Source organism: Thermobia domestica, chromosome 10, assembly GCF_964235325.1.
Source record: "Thermobia domestica chromosome 10, izTheDome1.hap1.1, whole genome shotgun sequence".
Lineage (NCBI taxonomy): Eukaryota > Metazoa > Arthropoda > Insecta > Zygentoma > Lepismatidae > Thermobia > Thermobia domestica.
The window spans coordinates 266692730-266718189 of NC_137463.1; the positions used below are offsets into that span (position 1 = coordinate 266692730).

The following is a 25460-nucleotide window of genomic DNA, read 5'->3' on the forward strand; positions in this document are numbered from 1 at the left end:
ACAATAGTCTAAATTAATCCTAAAATTTTTCTATGCAATTATTTAATACTTAGTAAATAAGACTTCGATTACTCTGATAATAGCTTTTTATTAGGATTAGAAATTAAATTTCTGGGCATCTATGGCCATATTAGACTGTCACACACAGTGGCGTATTTAGGAGGGGGCTTCCGGGCTTAAGCCCCCCCCGAAATCTTACTATAGTAAAATATATGAAATATCTTGCAGAATTTTCACATTTTCAGGAAAAGCCCCCCCTCCAAAGTTAGCAAAGCCCTCCCCGAAACAAAATCGTAAATACGCCACTGGACTGGTCACACATATGAGGGATGATGTTCCTCAGCGATCACACTGCCGGGGAATTTAATTTAAGAGAAAGACAGGAATGGGGAAGGAAGAAAGCGGTCTGGAACTATTGTGTTGGGTGCCATTCCGGTATTTGCCCGGTGTCAAAGAGGAAAACACAGGAAAAACCCACTCAGGACGGCTGACCTGAAATAGATGTTACATCTTTTCGACTGAGTGTCCCCACCGGGAATCGAACCCCGGACCGCTTGTACCAAAGGCGAGAGTATTTGTAATTATGCTACGCGCGTGAAACAGTTTGAGTTGTCGATATATTTGACACTCTAAAAGAATAAGTCTTCCATTGTGATTTCATTGCCTTCAATAATGAACTAAACAAGAATGGAGACCATCTCAGAAACATTGATTAGTTTGCTAAGTAGCATTGAATGTTCTCTAGAAAATTACGTAAAGAAATAATAATATTATATTTTCGTTTCTGAACTACCAGAAAACGGGGAAGGGACTGGTAAATAAATGAGCTTCGAATGCATAAGTTCCTTCAAAGGCGCTAAAATCAGATTGCTTTGTGCAAACAACTTCAATGCGAGTACATTTACAATGTCGGAAGCTTTTCAATACAACATACAATTAATGTTTTGATGGTTTGGTACCATCCACTCTTGGTCTTTTGCCATAAATACACTTGATGTCAACAGAGAGCTGCTTTGTGACTCACTATATGGCTAGCACACGACTCGTGTTCGATTCTGTGTGTGTGAGGCACTGCATCACACGAAAAACGTTTTTCTACAAATATTGTTTGTTTTCCCATATCCTTTAAATAATATATTTTTTTAAAAAAATACATATTATCTCTGTTTGTGATTTATAAGGATCCAGCGTCTTATCTGAGTGTGTAAGATTAAAGGTTGGCCATTTTGTAAACGGTGCCCGCTCCCTAAAATAATGTCAATATTAGTTTTTGTTTCTTCATGGTCTTTCCAAAGATGTAAAACACTATAAACCTTGCTATTTAAAATTTTCGGGTGACTCTGGATCCCCATGATAGTAGCCATCCCAAAAATGTAGGGGGACGGTAGAGGTTAAGGGAGGCCCGATCCAACCATATTATAGTTAATTTGCAAACCTATCGTGAAAATTTCAGGGAGGTAGTAAAAATTTCGGGGGCGGCCCCCCGTGGATAGGGGCCTGATAGTGGGCCCGTGAGACAAACAGAGAGTTCTATACAATGCACGCTTTGTTTTCTTATCTAACTTTTTGTTTAATTCTTTTATATCCAACCATTTCTTTTTTATAAGAGCTGAACCTTTTATCTGAAACACCCGATATATGTTAATCAGGGCCGTGCCGTGGGAAGTCAGCGCCTGGGGCGAGAGTATACGACGGCGCCCCCATACATATATTCCAAGCAATTTTTCCTATCTTTTTTCCTTTTTTCTCCCGAATTGTTCGCCCCCCTTACTTCGGCGCCCGGGGCCGTCGCCTCGCTCGCCCCCCACGGTACGGCCCTGATGTTAATATAGTAAATGTTTAGTTTTCAATAATGTCTTGCTCAAGAAGGGTTTAAACTGCGAACCCCCTTGCATACTCCACTGACTGTGGACATTCTCCTTGCACATTGTTCCTCGAAACTCCTCTAATGTCTTTGGATTTTAAATTTAAGGCAAGCATCAATCATAAGAACTAAGATTGTGTGTGCAGTGCTTTGCAAGATTTTTTTTTTTTTTTTTCGGTCAGACATTAACATACTTCTTGGTTTGCGTTCCAGCACCGTGTCCCTTCATAAAGCTTGCAACACTGAAGCTAGTTCTGCCTTCTTGAGCAGGTTCTTTCAACCAAAATACGAAGCCAATTTCCTAGCAACCAAAGAATAAGTATTTAGAACATTTTCCTATACTTTTGGATATTACTTTGAACCTTATTCACAGTTGGCGCTTAAACTCTTCTTCCGCTGTACATTCTTCTTGAGGGAGATATTTTTCCTCTCCTTCCACGCCGCTCCGCGCACAGGTACTCAGGGAACAGGTATGAAAAGCAAAGTAAGGTGCGAGGGGAAACAAAGCTCCGACTTGTAAGAGCTACTTTCTCAGGAAAAAGAGTAAGAAATTGAACCTTATTGTACGGCAGCTGATGCCTTGCGGCTCATGTGGGTTCTTCGGCGGCCTGTCTTGCCTGGCCTTCAATGCCCCGATACCTTCGCAGTCTTGAGACGCTGGTGTTGGTGAGTGTTTGGTAACAGTGTAGTGAGTGTTTTTCTCAACAACTGAAAATAAAAATAATTCGTGTGTTATGAGAAGAAACCTCTATTTTGTGAGCTTTTAGTTCGATCTTTCGCGAAGAACTAAAAGCGATTCTCAGTTCTTTTTGGTTGTCCGAAAAACCACGCTCACAAGTTCTTTGAACTTATGTGTTCGCAGAGGATATAGTGATTCAGCCGCCACAGGTGAGTGAAGTTAACAGCTCGTTTCCACACAGCTTCACAAATGAAGAAAAAAATGTTTAAAAAATACTTGTGCATGTGATGTTATCGTCAGAGATAAGATATGGGATAACATGTCAACAATACAACATACAGTGTTTACTTGTAATTTTGTGCATAAACAAATAATAGGAGTATTTTTGGGTGGGTGCGTGGGGCAGATTATTAACAATGCTTCAGTACCTAAAGTTTGCCTCTTTTCAAAGCTCCTTTTTTTGTTTTGTTTCCTTCATATTTGATAAGTCAATATACAAGAAAAAAGATGGGGAAAGATATTTAGCGACTAAACCAGAAAAGAATTTGTTCATGGTATTTTGCCGGTATATACTTAAAGTCCTATAGCTAGCGCCAGAATCCAGAAAAGGTAGTCGAAAATGTTAAAAGTGCGTGAAGTTCTGAGGCATTTATCAATTCCATAACAATTAAAAAGTGTTCAAAATTTATCAGAGGAAATAAAACATCATAGGATGTCGAGAACTGGAAATTTCTGACCTAATTTTGCAATTAGATCCATATTCACACACGGGAAGACTTTTTCTTTTCTTTTCTTTCTTTTTTCTTTTTATCTTTCTTTCTTTTTTTGTTATCCGCGTTCCAGTTTAGGATTTTCCTTATGGACGAAAAGGAAGAACTTGGAAAACTTCAGACAATATTAGTGACCTGGCTTGAATTGTCTCGAAATTGCTGTAAACTTCAACCTTTCAAAATTTTATGTAGAAATGGACTACTTGGACACTCTTGAACAATGTTCAATTCTCGTAAAAGACAATGGCTTTTCTGTGATTGCTTAGTCTTGTAGCGCTGGAAGGAGTGACACGCAACAGAAGACGAAACTTGAAAGGTTTATTTTGTGTCTAAGGTTTAATTTTTTGTTCACCGTGTCTGTGACGCGAAAAAAAAAAAAAAAAAAACTTGATTTGCGGTGTATTGCAACTGAAATTGAAATATATATATAAGTTTTAAAATCTACGAAGGTAATGTGATTCGGGATTAAAACTCAAGAGTCAGTCGAATTCAGGTTGCTATGCGATTAGGAGGTCCGGAGTTTAGTCTTTACCTCATCCATTCCGTTAATTACCCTTGGATTACAAACCGCTTGAACTCTCCGTGACACAAAATCTAATTCTAGCTTTAGAAAAATAACTTTTCAATGATATGTATAATTTAAGATACAATTACTTGTTTCATCAGATTTATGTTAATGTAATCTTATTCAATAAATTTTTGGGTTATTTAGAGACATAGGGCTTACCGAAATGTAATGAAATCTTTCAGTTTAACGTCCCACGATTATACATGCCCGTTAGGCTGAAAGAGATACATTATTTAGGCAAGTGAATGATGATGGAAAAATTGGTGGAATGATAGTGTGGAGGAAACGGGAGTAACCCGAAGAAAACTACGGATACGTTGTTGTCCACCACAAACTTACTTGACCGGGGATCGAACCAGAGGCAAGCGCTCTACCACTGAACTACCGTGTCTTAGCAAAATATGTACAATAACGTGATCATGGGTTCGATCCTTCTTAACACAAGTGGTTCTGACTAGATTAAGCTCGAGTTCGTGCACGTCTTCAGTGCTGGAGACTAGGGTTCGTTCCTGGTGGGAACTCATATGGTTTGAATCCTACGTTAAGCTATAGGCCTACGTCTCACATAGTCTTGGTCAGTGGCGTAACTAAAGGCTTGGGGACCTCCCCGCAAACAGCGTGGAGTGGGGCCCCTTTTCTACGTCCCACTTCATGATTTGGAACCCCCTAATGACTTGAGGCCCCCCGCAATGCGGGGTCTGCGGGGCCCTTATTTACGCCCCTGGTCTTGGTGCTGAAAGAAACGTAAAACTAATCCACCCATCCATTTTACATTAAGCTTTAGCTTCACGTCTCAAGAAGCCTTGGTGTTGAGAAAAGATATCGTCTAAATTCTGTGCTACTTTTACATAAACTCTTTTTATATAAAGCATGGACCTTCCTGGTTTTGGCTTTTTTTGAAATGTGTTCAATTAAATTCTACCTTAGCTTTACGTTCTATGCTATACCATGTAAGCTAATGGATTACCTTCAGAGGAAACCAAACCAGCGCCCATGAAAAAAGCTGGTAAGCAAAATCTGACTGCACTGTTTCTTTGAGATCCTGTAGAAATTTTGAAGCTAATGGATTCCTGTTCTACCCCCTCCCCCGAAATATCTTCTGCACTTTAGAATAGACAGATGTGACTTTACGCACCGGCAATTCGTTCCCTGTAAATAGTATTTCTTCCAGGTATACTCCTGGAGAGTGGGGCAAAGCACCCGGCAAAAAATAGTGAAATTTGACAATATACTCAAAACTTTTATCACGAAACGTTGTTTGGAGGGAAATAAGCATCTCCGACGGAATGCATCATTTTTTGGAGGGGGGGGGGAATCAAAATGTGATTGATGAGAGAAAATCCCAGATCTCCTAAGTTATTCGTATTCTGATGTCACTAGGTTTTGGCCACGTTCTTTAGCAAATAATGTCCCTCACATTTTGATTTTGCTCCCTCGGACAACATTTTCTGGGCAAGGCAGTTCCCATATTTTAAAATTGTTAAATAGATCAACAAAAACCCTTATTAAGAGTCTTCATCCCGGCGAAATTAAAATACCGCTAATTTTACAATAATTATGTGATATCTTCAAATAGATAAAAGATAATTGAAATATGGAACAAGAGCGCTCTAGACAATATTATTTTGCGGGAGGTATCGTTATCATAAGTCACCTAGCGGCTTTCCGTTTTCAGCTGTTTAGAAACGCGAAAATAAATGCCGATTTTCAAAATGGCTTGAAATCGAAAGCAGATAAGTGAGTCATGATAACGGTTTCTCATGTAAAATAATATTGTCTAGGGCGCTCTTGTTCCATATTTCAATTATCTTTTATCTATTTGATGATATCACATAATTACTGTAAAATTAGCGGTATTTTAATTTTGCCGGGATGAAGACTCTTAAAAAAGACTTGAAAGTTCCACTTTATCCAACATAAACTTTTGGAAAAGATGATTTCTGATCCCCATATTCTCCTTTGTTACTAAGAAACATATTGGATTAGCCATAGCAAGAACCTGAGGGAGAGCACGGTGGTTCAATGGTAAAGCACTTACCTCTAGTACGTGGAGTCTTCGGTTCGATCTCCGTCCAAGTAAGTTTGTAGTGCACAGGACCATGTCCATGGGTTTTCTCGGGGTTCTTTTATTTACTCCCACATTCTCATTCCACGAAATTCTTCCATCACCATTCATTTGCCTTAATCATCGTCTCCCTTATCCTAACGGGCGTGCATAATCGTAGGGCGTTAAGAGGCCTCATCACTGCGAATTTAAAATACCGCTAATTTTACAGTAATTATGTGATATCTTCAAATAGATAAAAGATAATCGAAAAGTGGAACAAGACCTCCCTAGACAATATCATTCTGCTTGAGATACCGTTATCATGACTCATTTATCTGCTTTCGATTTCCAGACATTTAGAAAATCGACGTTTATTTTCGCGTTTCTAAATAACTGCAAACGGAAAGCTACTAGGTGACTAGTGATAACGGTACCTCATGCAAAATAACATCGTCTAGGGAGGTCTTGATCCACTTTTCGATTATCTTTTATCTATTTGAAGATATCACATAATTACTGTAAAATTAGCGGTATTTTAATTTCGCAGTGACAGGGAGTCTTAAACTGAAAGATTTCATTTCAACAAGAAGCTGAGATTTATGAGTTTGATGAACATGCCTATACACATAATAAAATCACAATACTTATATGCATATGATATAATAGCTTATAATATCCTATCATTCATTTCCGAATAACCAGTAAGTAAGTAAAAAAAATCATAATATATTTTATTCGTTCTACTTGCCATAACAACTGCCAATATTACTTACTTAGCTATAACGATACTAAACAATAGTTAATGCACTGGAGGTCACATATCTTTTATTTTAATTCTTACGTCCCAATTTCCACAAGTCGTTTCAGATGCATACTACATATTCTTTCAGAACAAAAGACATATATGCATAATGAGATAATTACATAATATAATTCATGACTGTGGCATAACTGTTCTCTTAACTTTTTTTTTTTTTTTTGAACTTTTGAATAAATAAATATAACCTCTTTCTTCATGGTTGTCAATAACGTTTAGATATAGAGGAAATAACAGGAAGATGCGACGATTAGTGTAATAGAATTTACAAAAAATATTGTGTACATTTAGATTTACTGTTATTAATGGACAGGGACTTTTTTTTAAAAAAATAACGAATACATGACATAGACTTATGCAATGATAGAAGAATAAATTTATGGCCCGAATTCAGACAGGCCAACGTAACCTACTAACTAACTAACTCTATGGTCTATGGAACCCGGAGGTTCAATGCCGCGTTCACAAAAACTCTCCATTGACTTCTGCCCTGAGCAAATTGGATTCACTTTCTACTTTGTATTCCTATTTCTGCTAGATCCATCTTAATATTGTCCTCTCAGCTGCACTAGGTCTTCCTAGTGGTCGTTTTCCGATTGGATTTCCAGTTAAAACTGAAACCGTTACTACTTTCTTCCATTCTGCCCACCTGAGCTTCCTAGACTTGACCCTATAACAGTGTTTGGTAAACGGTATAAACATAAACTATGCAGTTCCTTGTTATGATGTTCCCACCATTCCTCATTCCTGTTCCTCTTAGGTCCGAATATTTGTCTCAGGTTTTTATTCGCAAATACTTGTGAAGGTTTACACTTCCATTACACTGCCACTTAGAGGGGTAATCTGGTTAGCATTATGGTCCGATCATCTTTCCCTAAACAACATTTTTGACAGAAGCCTGGCAAACCGATGAGGGAGCTGCATTTGGATGAGGGTAAAACGAGATAGTAAATTCCGTCCCCAGTGGAATGAACCCAGGACATCTTGCATGGTAAACCTATCACGTTACTGCAGTTATACTAGAATAAAGTAATGAAATTTAAAAGTAAACAGATCAAAAGAGAGCAGTACTGTATAATTAGTCAACACTATCGGTTCTTTCATAATTCGATGATTAGCAGTGGCTAGGTGGTAGAGCGTTGAACCTTACTCATAGCGGTATTTTCCTACAGTATTCGGAAGCAATATTTCTTATTTTACTTTCCAGGAGTGTAGCATCCATGGAGGTTGTGAAAAAGCTGTTTTCCTAAGTAGGAAATCACACTACGCCATGCTTTTTCCTTATTCAACGATAATTCAAATTAATTAAGAAATTGTCGTTTGTAAAATGATCCCAATAGCTTAAGCCAATATAAACTCTTATTGATTGTATACTTTTTCTTCATCACAATAATTCCTTCTTACTTTTAGACCACAAAGTCTTGTAGGATAGTCGTAACTTGATCACTGCACTAATCGAACTAAGGACCACGTCTCTGAAAGCAAACATATCACCCTATTAGCTACTATATGACACTAACAATAATACATGCTTATATTTTTGTATTTATATGTTTACAAGTTTTAGATTATTGCTTGTTTTATAAATCTTTCAATAATCTACCTGCTTGCGTTTGAATTTTAGCCCCTCCTTTCCCCCCCCCCCCAAAAAAAATTAGTTTAAATCTAGATTTATGTCAATTGAATTTCCCAGTACAGTGAACTGTTTTCGTTAGCTTTGTTTCTGAGTACCCAAAGATGTATCTGCTACAGTAATACATATATGAAAACGACTTTTTTAAAACTGGTGATTTGAACGCTCATACAAAGAGTTAACCTTTCGGGAGACGACAAAATGTTTATGATAGAGTTCAAAGAATGGAGCATATTTAGAGACATCGTGTATACAATATCGGCAGACAGATTTGCAGTAGAGGACACTAATGTTTTTCTTTTATTCATATTTAGATATTAGTTCTTCAAATGATATTAGTGCGAAAACTCCCAGCTCTTGACATAATGAGATGTTAGAAAATAGGTTCTATATACATGACAAAATAATATTCAAATGCGGAGAATGTACAAAATGCATACGCAATATATGTACATATAAAGATTTTAGTTATATTTGCTAATGGATTTTATATAATCTACTAACAGGGGAAACTTGTATCATAGCCACGATTTCTTACGTGAGAGATGAATCAAATTCTATTCCATATTATGCATCGACAGAAAAGATTTTTTTTTTTTTTGAAAAAGTAAGCCCAATTTTCAATTTCTAACGATGGATATCTACTATATAATAGTATAAATAGTGTAGTAATTATAGCATAAAGTGCTCACATATTGGCACAATCGGATATTTAGGGAGTTTGAGTTTGTTACGCGTAGTCACGGGGTTGATTCTTAGTTGGGACACAGAAATGAAGTGAAATGAAATCTTTGAGTTTTACGTCCCACGGTTATGCCGGTCAGGCTAAAGGAGACGGTGATTATGAGAAATGAATGAAATGGTGGAATGAAGAAAGTGGGAGGAAACGGGAGAACCCCGAGAAAACCCACGCACACGGTGTTTGTCCACCACAAAGTTCACTTGGCGGGGGCTGGGATCGAACCCAGGGCCCCAAGCACCAGAGGTAAACGCTCTACCACTGAGCCATCGCGGATGGGACACAGAAGTTTTTCAGTGTTAGCATCATGAAGTCATTAAGAAGCTAGAACCTGTCTATTCCACCTATGCCCTCGGAAAATCTGCAAACTATACTTCGGCCTCCCTTTGCTTAGGGAAAAGAAGTGAATGACCTCCGCGGTGTTGCCAATTTGTCATTCAGTCGTTTGGTCTTGACGAGTGAAGATTGTAGACTACTTACCAGAATATACTTCGACCCCACCCGCTCCACCTTCTCTTGGAGGAAATTTTCCTTTGCTTAAGGGAAAGAAGTGAATGACCTCGGCTGTGTTGCCAATTTGTCATTCACTCGTTTGGTCTTGACGAGTGAAGATCATAGGCTACTTAGAGTGGCTAATAAGACAGACCACAGTGAAGCCGCCCTCTAATGGAGGAAACCCTCCCTTTGCTTAGGGAAAAGAAGTGAATGACCTCAGCCGTGTTGCCAATTTGTCATTCAGTCATTTGATCTTGACGAGTGAATATCATAGGCTACTTAGAGTGGCTAATAAGACAGACCACAGTGAAGCCGCCCTCTAATGGAGGAAATCCTCCCTTTGCTTAGGGAAAAGAAGTGAATGACCTCAGCTGTGTTGCCAATTTGTCATTCAGTCATTTGATCTTGACGAGTGAATATCATAGGCTACTTAGAGTGGCTAATAAGACAGACCACAGCGAAGCCGCCCTCTAATGGAGGAAATCCTCCCTTTGCTTAGGGGAAAGAAGTGAATGACCTCAGCTGTGTTGCCAATTTGTCATTCAGTCGTTTGGTCTTGACGAGTGAATATCATAGGCTACTTAGAGTGGCTAATAAGACAGACCACAGCGAAGCCGCCCTCTAATGGAGGAAATCCTCCCTTTGCTTAGGGGAAAGAAGTGAATGACCTCAGCTGTGTTGCCAATTTGTCATTCACTCGTTTGGTCTTGACGAGTGAAGATCATAGGCTACTTAGAGTGGCTAATAAGACAGACCACAGCGAAGCCGCCCTCTAATGGAGGAAATCCTCCCTTTGCTTAGGAAAAAGAAGTGAATGACCTCAGCTGTGTTGCCAATTTGTCATTCAGTCGTTTGGTCTTGACGAGTGAATATCATAGGCTACTTAGAGTGGCTAATAAGACAGACCACAGCGAAGCCGCCCTCTAATGGAGGAAACCCTCCCTTTGCTTAGGGAAAACAAATGAATGATCTCAGCTGTGTTGCCAATTTGTCATTCACTCGTTTGGTCTTGACGAGTGAATATCATAGGCTACTTAGAGTGGCTAATAAGACAGACCACAGCGAAGCCGCTCTCTAATGGAGGAAATCCTCCCTTTGCTTAGGGAAAAGAAGTGAATGACCTCAGCTGTGTTGCCAATTTGTCATTCACTCGTTTGGTCTTGACGAGTGAAGATCATAGGCTACTTAGAGTGGCTAATAAGACAGACCACAGCGAAGCCGCCCTCTAATGGAGGAAATCCTCCCTTTGCTTAGGGAAAAGAAGTGAATGACCTCAGCTGTGTTGCCAATTTGTTATTCACTCGTTTGGTCTTGACGAGTGAAGATCATAGGCTACTTAGAGTGGCTAATAAGACAGACCACAGCGAAGCCGCCCTCTAATGGAGGAAATCCTCCCTTTGCTTAGGGGAAAGAAGTGAATGACCTCAGCTGTGTTGCCAATTTGTCATTCAGTCGTTTGGTCTTGACGAGTGAATATCATAGGCTACTTAGAGTGGCTAATAAGACAGACCACAGCGAAGCCGCCCTCTAATGGAGGAAATCCTCCCTTTGCTTAGGGGAAAGAAGTGAATGACCTCGACAGTGTTGCCAATTTGTCATTCAGTCGTTTGGTCTTGACGAGTGAATATCATAGGCTACTTAGAGTGGCTAATAAGACAGACCACAGCGAAGCCGCCCTCTAATGGAGGAAATCCTCCCTTTGCTTAGGGGAAAGAAGTGAATGACCTCAGCTGTGTTGCCAATTTGTCATTCAGTCGTTTGGTCTTGACGAGTGAATATCATAGGCTACTTAGAATGGCTAATAAGACAGACCACAGCGAAGGCGCCCTCTAATGGAGGAAATCCTCCCTTTGCTTAGGGGAAAGAAGTGAATGACCTCAGCTGTGTTGCCAATTTGTCATTCAGTCGTTTGGTCTTGACGAGTGAATATCATAGGCTACTTAGAGTGGCTAATAAGACAGACCACAGCGAAGCCGCCCTCTAATGGAGGAAACCCTCCCTTTGCTTAGGGAAAACAAATGAATGATCTCAGCTGTGTTGCCAATTTGTCATTCACTCGTTTGGTCTTGACGAGTGAATATCATAGGCTACTTAGAGTGGCTAATAAGACAGACCACTGCGAAGCCGCTCTCTAATGGAGGAAATCCTCCCTTTGCTTAGGGAAAAGAAGTGAATGACCTCAGCTGTGTTGCCAATTTGTCATTCACTCGTTTGGTCTTGACGAGTGAAGATCATAGGCTACTTAGAGTGGCTAATAAGACAGACCACAGCGAAGCCGCCCTCTAATGGAGGAAATCCTCCCTTTGCTTAGGGAAAAGAAGTGAATGACCTCAGCTGTGTTGCCAATTTGTTATTCACTCGTTTGGTCTTGACGAGTGAAGATCATAGGCTACTTAGAGTGGCTAATAAGACAGACCACAGCGAAGCCGCCCTCTAATGGAGGAAATCCTCCCTTTGCTTAGGGAAAAGAAGTGAATGACCTCAGCTGTGTTGCCAATTTGTCATTCAGTCATTTGATCTTGACGAGTGAAGATCATAGGCTACTTAGAGTGGCTAATAAGACAGACCACAGCGAAGCCGCCCTCTAATGGAGGAAATCCTCCCTTTGCTTAGGGAAAAGAAGTGAATGACCTCAGCTGTGTTGCCAATTTGTCATTCACTCGTTTGATCTTAACGAGTGAAGATCATAGGCTACTTAGAGTGGCTAATAAGACAGACCACAGCGAAGCCGCCCTCTAATGGAGGAAACCCTCCCTTTGCTTAGGGAAAAGAAGTGAATGACCTCAGCTGTGTTGCCAATTTGTCATTCAGTCGTTTGATCTTAACGAGTGAAGATCATAGGCTACTTAGAGTGGCTAATAATACAGACCACAGCGAAGCCGCCCTCTAATGGAGGAAATCCTCCCTTTGCTTAGGGAAAAGAAGTGAATGACCTCAGCTGTGTTGCCAATTTGTCATTCAGTCGTTTGATCTTAACGATTGAAGATCATAGGCTACTTAGAGTGGCTAATAAGACAGACCACAGCGAAGCCGCCCTCTAATGGAGGAAATCCTCCCTTTGCTTAGGGAAAAGAAGTGAATGACCTCAGCTGTGTTGCCAATTTGTCATTCACTCGTTTGGTCTTGACGAGTGAAGATCATAGGCTACTTAGAGTGGCTAATAAGACAGACCACAGCGAAGCCGCCCTCTAATGGAGGAAATCCTCCCTTTGCTTAGGGAAAAGAAGTGAATGACCTCAGCTGTGTTGCCAATTTGTCATTCACTCGTTTGGTCTTGACGAGTGAAGATCATAGGCTACTTAGAGTGGCTAATAAGACAGACCACAGCGAAGCCGCCCTCTAATGGAGGAAATCCTCCCTTTGCTTAGGGAAAAGAAGTGAATGACCTCAGCTGTGTTGCCAATTTGTCATTCAGTCGTTTGATCTTAACGAGTGAAGATCATAGGCTACTTAGAGTGGCTAATAAGACAGACCACAGCGAAGCCGCCCTCTAATGGAGGAAACCCTCCCTTTGCTTAGGGAAAAGAAGTGAATGACCTCAGCCGTGTTGCCAATTTGTCATTCAGTCATTTGATCTTGACGAGTGAATATCATAGGCTACTTAGAGTGGCTAATAAGACAGACCACAGTGAAGCCGCCCTCTAATGGAGGAAATCCTCCCTTTGCTTAGGGAAAAGAAGTGAATGACCTCAGCTGTGTTGCCAATTTGTCATTCACTCGTTTGGTCTTGACGAGTGAAGATCATAGGCTACTTAGACTGGCTAATAAGACAGACCACAGTGAAGCCACCCTCTAATGGAGGAAACCCTCCCTTTGCTTAGGGAAAACAAATGAATGATCTCAGCTGTGTTGCCAATTTGTCATTCAGTCGTTTTGTCTTGACGAGTGAAGATTGTAAGGCTACTTAAAGTGGCTAACAAGTCAGAGCACAGTGAAGTCCGTGAAATAATTAATTGTGGCAACGCTTCCGCATCCAACATTAAAAGATTTCGACCGCAGCAACATGTCCCTCCTCTTTGAGGGAGGTACTGAAAATCGCACATCGACAACAGCGCCAGCAAGGGCACAGTTGAAATAGTCTCTAGTAAAGAGTAGCAAACTCCCTGAAGAACATCAAAAGTGATGACAATAGATTGATTGATTGATTTTTTGAGTTTAACGTCCCGTTCACCAGCGATGCTATATGAGACGTGGACCTACTGATTAACGTGGGATCCGAACCACATGAGCTCCATCCGGGAATCGAACCCGGGTCTCCCACGCCATAGGCGGTGATGACAATAGAATCCGATGTGCTGGCAACACTTCACCTGACCGTTGTGGTGGGCCTTAAATTCAGAACGTTTAATTCCAATATTAAGATGTATCATAAAAATGAACATTTTAATAATAATTTGAATACGCACATTCATGGGCGCCCGAAAAATAATTTCTAGGGGGGCTCATCTCCCTGATTGCCATATTACATTTGGTATTATTTATTTGTATTAAGAAAATCGTAAGAAATTTAATACATTTTCGTGAGTCAGGGGTCTCGGACCCCACCCTGCCCTTCCCTTCAGGCGCCCAGTGAGCACATTCTCAAAATGATAACGAAAATAGAATTGATGATATAATTATAGAAGAAACTTCCGATAGAAGGAAAATTGGTTCCATTGGCAGTGCGCAACGGAGAACATAAATTCAGAACACTCTGCAGTGACAATGCTTCACGATTCCACATAATTAAAATTCTTTGTTGATATTTCATCCGTAATAGCTACTACTGAAATAACAAAGCATAATGTAAATAGTAATTTTCGGCCATAAACTATGGAATATTGTATTATTAAAGTATTTTCATGACTGTAAACCGTATTCTGTAACACGTCCATTAGGCTGTACTTAATGGTTTGTGATCTGCTTCCATTCATTAACTAACCTCGTGCCGAAAATCCGGAAATAAACAAATCACAAGGTTGTTTAATATGTATTAATTTCAAATATTACCATATTGTTGGTATTTTAAGCGCTGAAGAATTTGTAAGTAGCTTGATTAATGCACTCAGAAACAAAAATATCGTAATTCATGCACTATGATGTTAATATTTTCACAATCTTATACGTCGATGGTATTGTATATATATATATATAACTATTTTTTATAAACTCTCAATATTGAAGGGCAGTGTTTTCCAGACATATTTTGGGGGGGACTGCCCGCCCGGAGCTCTGAGAGTGCCCCCCGGAGGAGACCAAAATAATACGTCTAGAATATAATAATAAATAGAAAAGTACCAGCAGTGCCCCTCCGGAATACTGTGTGCCCCCCGGAGCATTTTTTTCTGAAAGAACGACTGTTGAAGGGTGATACCAAAAACCGGACAAGCTCAAATCGTCACATGTACACTCATGTCCAAAATGATTGTCGCATAAGAATATAATTTGATAATGATTTTACAGGGTACTTTTAATACTGATACTATGTGTATAATCGGGAAATGTATATTTGTGGTAAATTTTGTAATAAAAAAGTTATAATAAATGAAAAATAGAGTGAGTAAATCAAAATGTTGCTAAATGGGCAAGAAAGTTTTATTTTCGTTTTATTGTTCTTATTTACTGCTCTTTTGACATGAAATTTGCCACATACATGTCTTTATCAATTATACACATACTAACATTATAACAAATACCGGGCGAATTCGTTATCAAATTATATTCCTACAACAACATATTTATAGACACGCGACAATAATTTTGGACATGAGTTTATATATTCATATTTTAAATACACGCAACTTCCAAACTAATGACTTATCGTTGGCTGTAAAACCAGTGACTTGTGCCAAGTTGATAAAGAGTTACCGCTAATATCTCCACCCATTCTGAAAAATATGCTCAAACTTACATGTAGTGTTACATTTATCGTACAAATGAAATACGAACTTGGAAAAAAAAAAAAACAATAAAATAGCCTTGAGAAAAAATAAGTAAAACTCATCTACAGCTATTTCTACAGTTTGTATAAAAACATATTACACTATTATAAGGGTTTCCTCACGAATTTTAGCCCCAAATTTTGAAAATGAAAAGGTGCTTGTATTCGAAATAGAAATGAAATGAAATATTTCAGTTTAACGTCCCACGGTTATACCCGTTAGTTTAAGGGAGACGGATGATTAAGGCAAGTGAATGATGATGGAAGAATTGGTGAAATGGGAAAGTGGGAGGAAACAGGAGTATCCCGAGTAAACTCACAGCCACGATGTTGTCCACCACAAACTTACTTGGCTGGGGATAGAACCACTGACCCCCACACACCAGAGGTAAGCGTTCTACCATTGAGGCCCCGTACTTGCATTCGAGTAGATACAATACTTCTAAATGTGTTTATTAAACATTTTAGAGTATCAACTCATGGTCTTATGCAGATTAATGTGTCAGAAACGTGTTTCCCATACAATTATACATATAACAAGGAAAAATGTTAGATTGGATTGGATTTTTTTTAAAAGTTTAGCATTCCTGTCAGCAGTGAGGCTATATATATGATGTATTGACCGACAGCTTAGCATGAGATTCAAACTACATGAACTCCCGCCGGGAATCGAGCCCAGGTCTCACGCGTACACTTACTATATAGCCACAAAGAAGCTCTATAATGATTAAATATATGTCTCTGTAAAAGAAGAACTGAGAAACGCCATGTGTAGAATATCAACATGGATGTTTGAAGTCATTGGACTGCACGCGACCATATCTCCACATGGTGTTGATGGACGCATTCTTGTTAACAATTCAGGTGTGTAAATAAAACACTTCCTATTACGTCACCAGTGATTATGCTGATTATTATAATAAAACGAAAGCAGTTAATTATGAGATAAAATAGGAACAAAATACGGTTTTCCTTTCTTTCGTTACTCAGTGCTTAATGAAGACGTTCTTCTGCATTTGCTGTATCTATTAACTTTCCATTTCTAATTGAAAACAATAGAGGCACGATTCTCTTTTTTTTTTTTTTTTTTTTTTATCTTCTAAGACAATAGTTCTGCATAATGTCAATGAGCCATATCTATACAGATGCCAAACTGCTCCCTTCTATATTTCTTGGATTCTTCTGTACTAAGTTAATATTTCTTCAGCGCTATTAACTAGTAATCAATATTGATGTACATAACCAAAATGGGAAAAAGCGTTTATTCTTGATGTTATAATAAACACAATTGTTAATTATAAATGTAAAATAAACAATTTATCAATGCAAGTTTGATGGATCATTAGCATTATGCTACACAGATAAATTTATAGCCCTATAAATTTGTAAAACTTATTTATAAATTCATGAATTTAAGATTAATTTTATAATAAAATTTACATTAAGCTTTATATTTATACATTTAATGTACTTGTCTCTATAATTGTGCATAAGTTCTTTTTTCATTTTTAATGATATAATTTGTAATATAAATTATAGTGCAATTTCTTCAGCATATATATTTAAATTCAATTAGCCCCATAATGGTAGAAAGTACAATATCTATTTTATTGTATCAAAATATCCAATATATTTCAATCAAAAATTCTCTTGTAGGCCTCATTTCTGGAGACCTACATGTAGTGTAGCCAAACCCAAACTATCACTTAACTCAGTATGATGTGCTTATTCCGTAGAAAATACGAAAACTCGGTTTACGGGCCGTTCAAAAATTTTGGGGCCCCTGATCCAAAAAAAAAAAAGTAATTATTGGCTAAAGAATCATTTTGATGCATTTTTTGATCATTCCTAAAATTCTTGGCCGAGATCGCAATCTTTTGATCCATTTCTAGGGATTATTCCTGAAATTCCTGTTTACTTATTTATTTAACGAAGTTCCAGAAATTACCCGCGAAGCGATTTACAGTCGAATTACAATTGAGTTTAGTTATAGCAACACAACGTCTATTGAGTTGATTTGATCTTGAGTTTAATGACCCGTTCAGCAGCGATGCTATATGAGACGTGGACCTACTGATTAACGTGGAATCCGAACCACATGAGCTCCCACCGGAAATCGAACCCGGATCTCCCACGCCATAGGCGCGTACGATAACCTCTTAGCCACGAAGGAGCTCTACTTCATCTATTGCGTCAGATATTCAGGAGGAACAACTAATTTCTCATAAGACACCTGAGGTGGCGTGCCGTGCCTAGTACAACATTCATAAAAGCATCTGATTCGTATATAACGCCGTCGGACTCGTATCTCTAATTTTGGATTGATCGAGTGGTCAAATGCGTGATCATTCCTAAAATTTGATGCCTTATACTGACATTACACTCATCGGTTACGACACTATTTTAAGGTTCCTTGAGTGTCATTAGAACTGAGTTCAACTATATTAGCAATTACAGCAACAATAATGAAAAGAAGAAGTTGGTGAGTGCCTATATTTTAAGAAATCATGCCAGCATTCAATTAGTGGAAGTGAGGAAAAATCTCGGAGAAACTTTAACCAGGGTGGGCCGGCTGCTAGATTCCAATTGTCAGGACCTTCCGATTGCTAAACAGTAACCAATACCTGCTATGTCATGGATATTGGTACCCATTCTCGCTGATAATTATACGTAGTTTCACATAAGTATAGTCAAATTGAGCTTGTGGAAAATTTAATGTTGGCAACTCAATAGTATTTACTGTAAAAATAGTCAATGTATGGACTACTATATCAAGCCTTTTAAATTTGCAATTTCTCTCTCTTTTTTTTTTTTTTTTTTTGGTTGCCTACTTAATTTAATTAGTATTCTGGAGCCTCTTTGCAAATAGGAAAACTGGCCTGTGTATAGCCCGCTCCCCCCAGTTCTTTGTCACCGGAACTAGTAGTCACAACAACAACAACAACAACAACAACTACTACTACTACTACTACTACCGCTACTACTACTACTACTACTACTTATACTAAAGCTTCCTTACCACAAGATTTACATCTTAAATCTTTATAACACGCGATTCCGATTCATTATGAACTAATATGAATCGTTCGAATCATTATGATTCGTTAAAAGTCACTGACGGGAACGTGCTGTACTCAATCCAGAAAACTCTTTTGTTACTTTAAGTTTCCCATTTTTCGTGAAATAAGTTATGGCCAATTACGTTAAGTTTCACTCTAATTGCATGCATCTATGTTTACATGGCAGCAAAACGTTATACGGTATAGCTAATAGCCAGATGACCAGGTTTGAGAGAGACCCAACTTAACATGTTTTACGGTCACATATGCCCAAAAATCGTGAATAGAAGCTCGTGCTAGACCGGGTTGAAGCCCGATGATTAAGCGCGTGAGAGCCAGGGGCGGATCTAGGACGGACTTCTGGAGGGGGGGGGGGTAATACTGCTACTTAGATCTATTTTTAAGAGCTCCAAACTCTGGAATGGGTTTTTATTTATATATAAAATAAGAAAGTTTCCTCGACTGGTGGGGGCCGATCGCCCCCTGGATCCGCCCCTCGTGTGAGCGCTAGATCCAATAAAGATAGTTAGCACGAGCCTGACGTAAAACTGATCTCTGCAGCTTATACGAAAGTATGCAGAAATACATTACATAGTTTATATGGTAAGTATGAGGGTCATTTCCCTCACAACACATGCTCTTACAAAACTAATCAGTTGTTACCAGTATATTGTCATTAAAATGTAACGAGGGCCTTGCAATGCATCTTGTGTTGATTTCTAGTGTGAATACATACCAGCATATTCTGCGTGGAATGTTTTTCGTGTCTCAAAGTTAGAAGAGGTGGTGCTGAGGGAAACTAACACTTGTGTTTGAACTTCTGTGGATTTCCTCCCACGCCTAAAGCACAGGGAGAATGGAAAAATTCCCAGGCTTTTTTCTCGTGTTTAAGCTATTTTGTAATAAAGTAACCGTATAGCACACAGGGTGATTCAAAAGTTATCCATGTTTTCAGCTCAAGTTCTAGTTCTTGTTGGAACTTTTCGTGAGATATCTCTTCGTTGTAATTTTTAACTTTTTGAGACTTCTGCACGGCAAGGGCAACTCTAGTAGGGATGCGCACGAGACAAGATTTGTGGCTGTCTCGTCTCGAAAACGTGCTGTAAAAGTGATGTCTCGACTCGAAAAATGTATATTTCTATATTGGAAGGAAAATCCTGTCGCATTTTGTCAGGAAAATCCTGTCTCGACTCGTCTCGTGCGCATCCCTAAACTCTAGAAAGTTACTTTGCACAAGGAAGGGTAAAATCTAGAAGAACTGGTTTGTGGTCTAAGAAAGAGCCTCTTCTTGGGATAATATACATAATTATTGATTTAATTTCAAATTATTACTATTATTATTATTCACAGACAGGGAATTCGTGTTATTATTCAGTTCAGAATCTCGTGTGATCGCGAATTCTGTCGAGGAATATGAAGTTTACAATATATAAAACGATAATCATGCCTGTTGTGCTGTATGGTTGCGAAATATTGTAGCTTACTCTGAGGGAAGAACATAGACTGAAAGTATCTGAGAACAAGATACTGAGACGTATACTCGGACCCAAAAGGAACGGGAATGGGGAATGGCGGAAACTTCAAAACGAGGAACTGCAAACTTATACCATTTACCAAACATTGTTAGGATCATCAAATCTAGGAGGCTTATGTAACCAAAATGGAGAAAATTAGGAACGCCTTGAAAGTCTTAACTGGAAGTCCAACCGGAAATTGGCCATTAGGAAGATCTAGCGCAAATGGGAGGACAATATTAAGATGAATCTCTCAGAAATAGGAATACAAAGTAGAAATTGGATCCAATTGGCTAAGAATAGAAGTCAGTCGAGAGCTTTTGTAAACACAGCATTGAACCTCCGGATTCCATAGGCCATACAGTTATTATTATTATTATTATTATTATTATTATTATTATTATTATTATTATTATTATTATTATTATTCTCTGACAAGGTAAGGAAAGGTATAGCACTGATTTGAGAACAAAACAGTTCAAAAGCACAAATCTGATTTCCTTGCATTTTAGAAATTTTGTTTGGTAATACAGAAGAGGACAAAAATGTCCGATTCCTTGCTAGTTTCCAATTACGTCTAATCATAATTTTCAACTTGAGCTCTACTATTTAATAACACATACGATGCTTTTATTTAAATACGTTCAAATGCAATTAAGATAACATTTTGTGTTTTCCTTATTGCTTCTTTGCACCTTACCTAAAACAGCTATACTCGTAGGCTGTTCGTGAGGAAAGTCACTCCCGGTAAAATTTAGAGTTTTCTCGAGCGAAACTAGAAGAAAACTCTCTAAGTGTGCTTATTGTTTTATTCAACAATTAATACATTAGATAACATTTATTCCCTTAGTGACATTCGATAAAACTGGTTTTAACCACTGTAAGAGATGGCGCTGTAAACAATAAGTATTGGGGAGCTTTGTTCTGAGTTTTTATTCAATTTTTACTATTTACATTTCAATATTTTTGACAATTTTGTTATTTGCTACAATTTTAATATACTGTTATTCAATTTCAATATGTATATACATGCGCCGCTTATCCTTCCTTATCACATTAACAGTGTGAAAAACAATTATAATTAAAACAGGCTATTTCGGCCATTTTGGCACGAGCCATCATAATACATAATCTTATTTCAAACATTTTTCATTTAAAACAACATTAGTGAAGCAGTCCGCAGGGCTCTAAGGCCGGGACTTCCTTCATATAAATCCCCCGTAAGGGAGGTACAGTAACTGGAACTGGAACCACTGTGACTTCCCTCTGCGGCAGCTATACATGTTAATACAGAACGTTCAAAAAGTTTCTATACACCTGAATTGTCACATATTCAAAGCAATGAGAAAATTATTTTACTCAAAATTTATTATATTTTATGGCATAAAAGCACTATGTACAGGGCGTAGCATATACACACACATTTTAACACACATTTACACAGCAAATGTTGGAAATGTCCCCCATGAGCCTCCAAACATGCTTGCACACGATTCAGGTGTATAGAGACTTTTTGAACGCTCTGTATAAACAATTCCTTGTCCTCTTCTAAGATTAGAAACTTTCAGTTTAAAATTTTGTACTAAATAGTGATAGACAATTTATTTTTAGTGTTGTGCTGGTGTATGATCACGTAACACATATCTATTTCTCATTAAGTCATGTCCTAAAACTCTTTTTTTTTTCCCACTGTTCGTTCACTATAAAGGGTAAAATCATATCTGGTTTGAAGATATAAGTGTTTGATAAACCTCTCTGGTATTAGTTCTAGTTGTAATACTACTACTAATAATAATATAGTCATCTGTTAGTGCCTTTGATTAGAATGTTCAATGAACAAATCGTTGACAGCAGAATTCCTAACTACAAACTTGTTATAAGGTTTACTCCACCTGTCTTATCATTTCTACATAGAAATCTTGCTTCTGGTTGTAAGAATGAGTTTATAAATTTGTAATGTTGCAGCAAATGCACATACACTCAGTATATTAAAAAAATAGCCTAGGACATAATTAATAGAAGGGAAAATAGACGTGTATGAAATGCTTGTGGCATTCCGGGAAGCATCTTGCTGGGCGTTGTATCTACAATGTGTGCGACTGTTACATATCCAGCGATATGATCTCTCAAGCATACGTTGCTCTGTCTGTACGGAAACTTGGGCTACTAAATTATTTCCGTATTCGTATCTGAACTGAAGTGTGACGAAATATTCCGCTGCGAAAGAAATGAGCCGGCTCTCAGGTAAGCACGGTCCGAGCTCTATAGACGCTAGTTGGCTTCGAGATCTTTAACGAAGTTAATGAAAGAAAGAAAATAATTAACAGTTTTATTATTAATTCTTGTCTTAAGGAAGAGATTGAGCAAGTGAACCATGGTTTCCTTTATCTCAGCTCTTGTTTTTCTTTTTCATTTTTTTTAAAACTCGGTCACCAGATTAGCATGTTAAACGGCTACACCAAAGTTAATTTCTTTCCACACCACCCAGATAAATGAGATATTAATTAATTTATAGTATTTAATGCAAAATTGGCAAGGCAGTAGCAGGTGTAGTGCAATTGTTGCGTTATAATCGGGAACTTGTAGGCTTATTTCCCAGTCATCCAACATATATTTTCCGGAATTTTCAGGCTAACATTTCCGTATTTTACCTTCTCTAATATGTTCTTTATAAAAGTGACATATTCTATTCGAAATGAAATTGTATTTTTTCATTAAATTCTTTCACGGTTGTGCATTGCAAGCTAACGGCGAAAGTGCAAAACCTCGTAACTAATCAAAATCAAATTTTTCAGGAGAGCAATAAAAACGTTTCGCTTTTACATTATCTTATATGCGATACGAGGTTTTAAAAGTTAGTTTTTCACGTTTTTTTTTTTTTTTTATATATATATATATATATTGGGTTTTCGTTTACGAGCTCTTGCCCGCACGTAGATCCAGATGTGGGGAATCGAATGCAACCAAAATCTAAAATTCCATAAATAGTGGAGAAACGAGGTTTTGCACTTTCGCCATTATTATTATTTTCAATTTTAGATTTGGGGCTGGAAACTTCTTCCATGTTTTCGATCTTCAGCTTCCTCTTTTAACTCCCAATATTTTCTTCTATTTTTCAAATTATCGATCAATTGTGTTCTTCTTCTTCCTATTCCTGGCCTTCCTTCCATCTTTCCTTCTATGGCGCTACGAAGAAGACAATTTCTTTCCAAGATGTGTCCAATTCAATTGGCTTTCCTACGAAGGATGCTGGCTAGAAGTGTCCTCTTCTCTCTTATCCGTTTTAAAATATCTTCGTTTCTTACTCTATCTCTCTGTCCATTTTATCTTCTCCATCTTCCTCCAACACCACATTTCGAAGCTTTCTAAATATTTCTTTTTTAAACTTATATATAAAATATGGCACCTACAATCTAACGTGTGCGAGCGGTCCGGGGTTCGATTCCCGGTGGAGATACTCGGTCGGAAAGGTGTAAAAGCCTTTTCAGATCAGCCATCCTAAATGAGTGTTTCCCCGGGGTTTTTCCCATTCACTCCAGACAAATGCTGGGATGGCCCTAACCTAAAGATCCCAAGACACTTCCTTCTTTCCCCACTTCCCTGAATAGTGTGATTACGTAACGGGCTAAAATGGTCATAGATGCCGAAACCCAGACGTATAATTCCTTATCCTAATCTTACAATCTAACGTGTGATCCAATTACATGAAACGGATCTAGAATGTAAAAACTGGGGGCCAGCCAGGATCCAGACTATGATAGATATAAACTATGATAGGTGAGTTTACTATAAACTTTCAAAATTATATAAATAATAGCTTAAATTATTTTTGTTACTGAAAAACTAGGGTGGTCTTACCCCCATGCTAGATTTGTCACTGAACCGTATCCACATTAGGGATGGGCAAAACCGGTTTTTATTTAAAAAACGGAAACCGGTTTCTAGAAAAAGTGAAACCCGAAAAACCAACATTTCGGTTTTCTCCAGAACCGGTTTCGGTTTTCTTCAAACCCGGTTCGGTTTTCGCCGAAACTGATTCCGATGAAAACTATTGGAAAATACAAACTATTTCTGCGGAAACTGCGGAATCGGTTTCCGGAGAACAACGAAACACTATTTTGGTCAGAAATTGAACAAATTTTGAAAAAAAAAAAAAAAACGGAACCGGTTTTGAAGAAAAGCGAAACCGGATCCGGTGGAGAACCGAACCTGTTTTTTGAAAATTTTCAATAACCAGTTTCGTTTTTTCTAAAAACCGAAGACCGAAAAACCGGTTTTTGTGCCCACCACTAATCAACATTTCCTGCATAGAAATCAACAACGCCTCAAAAAGCTCATTTCCCAGTTAGAGTTGGTGATCTCAAAGAAAATACTGTACCAAAGAATTAGAATAAAGCATAGGATCTATACATGTAGACTATTTTCCAAAGAGAGGTTAATTTTCTTCAATATAGTACAAGTTTATACCTAAAGACAAATTAAGTAGTTAGTGCTCATGCAATATACGTGTAACGCTATGCAATTGTTATTATGAGAAGAGTATTTAAATTTTAAATCTTAAACAATAGCTGCCTGCATTGTTTTATGCACGAGTTCTTTCTGGTTGTCACGCGTTCCTTTTAATAAAGTCTTCCTTGCAGCTGTGAACGTCAACCTTTGCTACGATGCAGGGTACAAGGGCTATTTCTTGATACAGTTTAGCAGCTGGCAACACTTCGGGTAAAACAGCAACAGAAAAAAAAAAGGATTAGTTTTTAACATGGAGTGGAACTATATATATATATATATATATATATATATATATATATATATATATAGATAGATAGATAGATAGATAGATAGATAGATAGATAGATAGATAACTACAAAATAACGTTTCTTGAATGTTGGATTAAGATTTTATTTAGGTGTAGGGCTTTTCGACTTTTTCAAATGAAGAAGGAACTTACCAAGGACCATTCAAGTAACATTAGATCTTCGATGAGGAATAATCTTATTTATTATATCAGAAAATATACTTCCAGTAAGCGAGTCAAGTAATTGTGTCACGTCCGCTGTTAAGGGTCTTCGCTACAGCAAAATTAAACTACCGTTAATTTTAGAGTTTTTCTGTAATATCTTCAAAACAAATAAAAATATTCGAAAAGCAGAAATGTAGTGAACTAGACAATACGATTTTGCATATGATACCGTTATCACAATTCATCTACATGCAGTATTTGCTTTCGATTTGCAACTGTAGATAGATTTAGCATTTTTTTGCGGGTTTTGTAAATAGCGATAGGTGATAACGGTACCAGCACATACCAAAAGCAGATAGGTGAATTGTGGTAAAGGTTTCACATGCAATATCAT

At 38.0% G+C, this 25460-nt stretch overlaps 1 protein-coding gene across 4 annotated transcripts in view; it reads left to right on the forward strand.

Annotated features, from left to right (window-relative positions):
* Positions 1-2364: 2364 nt before the first annotated feature.
* Positions 2365-25460, forward strand: part of uif (sushi, von Willebrand factor type A, EGF and pentraxin domain-containing protein uif) — a 330814-nt gene continuing 307718 nt past the window's right edge. Inside the window, exon 1 of one of the 4 annotated variants that reach the window (XM_081729537.1) lies at positions 2365-2752. The gene's annotated coding sequence lies outside the window, so the exon portion shown is untranslated. The remainder of the gene's footprint in view (positions 2753-25460) is intronic. The other 3 variants (XM_081729535.1, XM_081729534.1, XM_081729536.1) reach the window with 3 other exon arrangements.